Here is a 5,132-nt window from a genome sequence, read left to right on the forward strand (position 1 = left end):
CAGTCAGGAGAGCCTGGCTGTCGCCTGGAAGAAGGAGGGAGACAGAGTTCTCTTCCTGCCAGAGAGAGGGTGGATGAGGAATCCCACCCCATCAGAGGTAGCGTTTGGCTGGTTGTACAAGTCCAGGCGTGGACGAGTGTGCTTAGACGTGTTAGTTACTGTTGTTTCTGTCTTTGTGTTGTCTCTGTTCCTAGTCTTTACTATGGGACAAACTGTGTCAACCTCACTGTCTCTGACTAAGGACCATTGGACGGACATTAGGGCGAGAGGATGAAACTTATCAGTAATAGTCAAGAAACAACCTTGGCTGACTTTCTGTTCCTGACATTCTGCGCCGGTGTCTACTAGAAAGTCTACTGGAGTCCCCTCCACTTCTAAGGTTACCCTAGGCTCGGGTAGGGGGGCCAAGCCTAGGCCTGCTTTTGGAGTTGGCTGGCCACCTGAAGGAACTTTTGATCTACCTACCATCAGGGCCGTGAAGGTCGTTGCTTTTCAGGAAGGAGCAGGATTGCACCTGGACCAGCAACCATACATCAGAGTATGGGAGGATCTGGCACGATTCCTGCCCACGTGGGTCCGGCCATTCCTTCCACCTCTCTGTCCCGGTACCAAGATCCTGGCAGTCCGAGAGAATGCAGGGAAAGTGAAAGCGGAAGCACCACCCAAGGGAGATGGTAAATGCAGTCCATCATCAGCATGCCCTCCCAAGATCTACCCTGAAATTAAAGAACCCCCTGAGTGGCCTGACCTCCCACAGCCTCCACCCTACCCCCAAGTTCCCCAATCCGTGCCTCAACCATCAGCCCCCCTGGCCTCACCTCCGGTCCAGGCCCTAGAAGCCAGAGGAGGGGGCCCTTCAGCAGGGAAGAGGAGCCTGTGGGGGCCCCTCCTGAGGGACCAGCCGACTCAACTGTAGCACTACCCCTTAGGGCAGTCAGGGCTCCCCCCACTGACCAGAATGACTTACAGCTCTTACAGTATTGGCCTTTTTCTTCCTCTGACCTTTATAACTGGAAAATTAACCACCTTCCTTTCTCTGAGAACCCCGCGGGGCTTACAGGTTTGATTGAGTCACTGATTTTTTTCTCACCAGCCAACCTGGGATGACTGCCAGCAGCTCCTACAGACCCTTTTCACCACCGAGGAGAGAGAGAGGATTCTCCTTGAGGCCTGGAAAAATGTCCAAGATGAGGCTGGACGGCCTGTCCATACTCCGGTCAAGATTAATGAAGGATTCCCACTCACTAGGCCCCAATGGGACTATAATACCGCACAAGGTAGGGAATGACTGTCCAATTACCGCTGAGCTCTGGTGGTGGGTCTCAAAAGTGCTGCTTTCAGGCCCTCGAATCTGGCTAAGGTAAGGGAAGTCATGCAGGGGGCAGCTGAGCCTCCTTCAGTTTTCTTAGAAAGGCTCATGGAGGCTTATAGAAGATACACCCCATTTGACCACATGTCCAAGGGGCAACAGGCCTCAGTGATTATGGCTTTCATTGGACAGTCATCCTCTAATATCAGAAAGAAGTTGCAACGAATGGAGGGACTGCAAGATTATATTATAAGGGATGTGGTGAGAGAGGCAGAGAAAGTGTATCATAAAAGAGAGACTGAGGATGAGAAGTTAGAAAGAGATAAAAAAGAGGAGAGAGGATGAAGACAGAAGAGACAGGAGACAGGAAACGGTTCTGACTAGGATTCTGGCCACGGTAGGAGAAAGAGATAGAAAGGGCAGGACTAGGAAGTTAGGAGACCTGGGAGACAGAAAGAGGCAGGGGCCAAGGAGACCCAGGGAAAACAGACCACCCCTAGAAAGAAACCAATGTGCATACTGCAAGGATACTGGCCATTGGGCTTGTGAATGCCCTAAAAAGAGACAGGAGGTAAAAGTGCTGTCTCTAGAAGAAGACGAAGACTAGGGGAGATGGGGCTTGGCCCCCCCTCCCCGAGCCTAGGGTAACCTTAGAAGTGGAGGGGACTCCAGTAGACTTTCTAGTAGACACCGGCGCAGAATTTTCAGTTCTCCAGACACAACTGGGCAGAGTAAAAAGGAGCAAAAAGACTTTGGTGATTGGGGACATGGGGCAGAAATCTTACCCATGGACCACCTCCAGGACAGTGGACCTAGGACAAAATCACGTGACTCATTCGTTTCTGGTCATTCCGGAGTGCCCCATGCCCTTATTGGGAAGAGACTTGCTAATCAAACTAAAAGCACAAATAACTTTTGCCTCTTACCAATCAGAGGTATCCTGGGGAATAGAAGCGCCTCAGGCCATGGCACTATCCTTACAATTAGGGGAAGAATACCGACTTTATCAAAGTGAACCAAAGCCCCCTGAGGGACTACAAGACTGGCTCAATCGGCTCCCTCAGGCATGGGCTGAGATGGGAGGAATGGGGATGGCAAAACAAGTTCCCCCAGTGGTAATCGAGTTTAAGTCTGGAGCCAATCCCATTAGGGTCCAACAGTACCCTATGAGCAGAGAAGCTCAAGAGGATATACGTCCTCATATTGCTAGACTACTCCAACAAGGGATCTTGGACCCATGCAAGTCTCCGTTGAATACTCCCCTATTCCCAGTAAAAAAGCCGGGAACTAATGACTGCCACCCTGTCCAGGACCTCAGAGAAGTTAACAAGAGAGTTCAGAACGTCCATCCTTACAACCTACTCAGCACATTGCCACCTGGGCGAACCTGCTACACAGTTTTAGCTCTCAAAGATGCTTTCTTTTGTCTGAGGTTGCACCCCAACAGCCAGCCTTTTCTTGGCCTTTGAGTGGCACGACCCCAAGAGTGGACAGACTGGACAACTCACATGGACACGACTGCCTCAAGGATTCACGAACTCGCCCACCTTGTTTGATGAAGCCCTACATCGAGATCTAGCTTCTTTTTGGGCCAACAACCCCCAGGTGACTCTTACAATATGTTGATGACCTTTTATTAGCTGCAGGAATGCATGAAGAATGTAAAATTGGGACTCAAGATTTCCTGGTCGAGCTAGGGGAGCTGGGGTACCGGGTCTCTGCTAAGAAGGTGCAGCTATGCCAAGAAGAAGTGACATACTTGGGATATACCATAAATAATGGACAAAGATGTCTCATAGAAGCCAGGAAATGGACGGTAATGCAGATCCCAGCCCCAACCACCCCTTGCCAGGTAAGAGAATTCCTGGTTACTGTGGGGTTCTGTAGACTTTGGATCCCAGGATTTGCCACTCTGGCAGTCCCACTGTACCCTTTGACCAAAGAAAAAGGAGAGTTTACCTGGACTAAAGACGATCAGCTGTCCTTTGAGACTTTCAAAAAGGCGCTGCTGCAGGCCCCAGCACTAGCTTTGCCAGACTTAAATAAGCCTTTCACCTTATACATCGATGAAAGGAATGGAGTGGCCAGAGGGGTCCTGACCCAGGCTTTAGGGCCTTGGAAACGGCCGGTGGCTGATCTATCAAAGAAACTGGATCTTGTGGCTAGCAGATGGCCTTCCTGTCTATGAGCAATAGCAGCCATGGCTGTGCTAGTGAAAGATGCTGACAAACTGACCATGGGCCAGAGTGTTACCATAGTGGCCCCCCACTCACTTGAGAGCACTGTTAGACAACCTCCAGACCACTGGATGACAAACACCCGGATGACGCACTACCAGAGCTTACTGCTGACTGAACAGGTAAGTTTTGCTTTCCCGGCCATTCCTTTTTCTTTCTTTTTTTTTTTTTTTAATTATTTTCTTTATTTACATTTCAAATGCTATCCCGAAAGTTCTCTATACCCCCTCACCCACACTCCCCTACCCCACCCACTCCCACTACTTGGCCCAGGCCTTCACTTGTGCTGGGTCATATAAAATTTGCAAGACCAAGGGGCCTCTCTTCCCAGTGATGGCCCATTAGGCAATCTTCTGCTACATATGCAGCTAGAGACACAAGCTCAGGGAGTACTGGTTAGTTCATATTGTAACCCTGTTACCTTGCTACCTGAGACTGACAAAGCCCCCCTGCATAAGTGTGAAGAAGTGCTGGCAGAGGAGACTGGAATTCGGCCAGATCTCATGCATCGACTTTGGCCAGGGGCAATGACTTGGTACACCGACAGAAGCATCTTCATAGTAGAAGGTAAGTGGAGGGCCAGGGCAGCAGTAGTGGATGGAAAGACTATCATATGGGCCAGCAGTCTACCTGAGGGCACATCAGCCCAGAGAGAGGAGCTCATTGCATTAATCCAAGCCCTAAGGCTGGCAGAAGGAAAGACTGTCAATGTTTATACCAACAGCCGGTATGCCTTTGCCACGGCTCACATCCATGGGACAATATACCGACAGTGTGGATTGTTGACATCTGCTGGAAAGGACATCAAAAATAAGGAAGAAATCCTTAGTTTGTTAGAAGCTGTTCATCTGCCCCACAGAGTGGCGATTATCCATTGCCCAGGGTACCACAAAGGGAAATCAGATGGCAGATCAAATGGCAAAGTAAGCAGCCCAGGGGCCAATGACTTTGGTAGTTAAAACCATGCCCCAGCAAAATAAAAAGGAAACGGATAAGAAAACCCTCACAGAAGAAGAGGGGCGAGAGTACCTGGTTTGCATACATCGCCTTACTCACCTAGGATCTAAGAAGATGATAAAATTGGTCAGTAGGTCCCCATACCATATCCCTGGATTAAAGAAGGCTGTGGAGGAACTAGTAAAGAACTGTTAAGCTTGTGCACTCACCAATGCTGGGTGCAGTAGACTCCAAGAAGGAAGGCGTTTGTGAGGAGATAGGCCTGGGGCCTACAGGGAAACTGACTTCACTGTGGTAAAACCAGCCTGGTATGGTAATAAATATCTTTTAGTCTTTATAGATACTTTTTAAGGATGGGTCAAGGCATTCCCCACAAAAAAGGAAGGTCTCTCCAACAACTTTCGTCTTTATCTTGGCCTCATCCTGTTTTTGTTTTTCATCAGTCCTCTGCCTCTTATCCCTCCCCCCTGTCCTGGATCCAATCAGCGTTCAGCACACTATGAACATGAGCCGTGCATGTAGGCAGGGCACCCGGTGATAGGCCAGTGACTCATCAGGTGGGCAGCACAGGATCTTACAAGTGCACAGGCTCAGGTTCTTGGTAAACAGTGATCATGAGGCTTGGCCAC

The 5,132-nt window shown here is 49.7% G+C and overlaps 1 pseudogene; it reads left to right on the plus strand.

Annotated features, from left to right (window-relative positions):
• Window positions 1-202: 202 nt before the first annotated feature.
• The window catches only part of LOC110320916, a 111,012-nt pseudogene continuing 106,082 nt past the window's right edge, over window positions 203-5,132 (plus strand).

This window comes from Mus pahari, chromosome 4 (genome assembly GCF_900095145.1).
Source record: "Mus pahari chromosome 4, PAHARI_EIJ_v1.1, whole genome shotgun sequence".
NCBI lineage: Eukaryota > Metazoa > Chordata > Mammalia > Rodentia > Muridae > Mus > Mus pahari.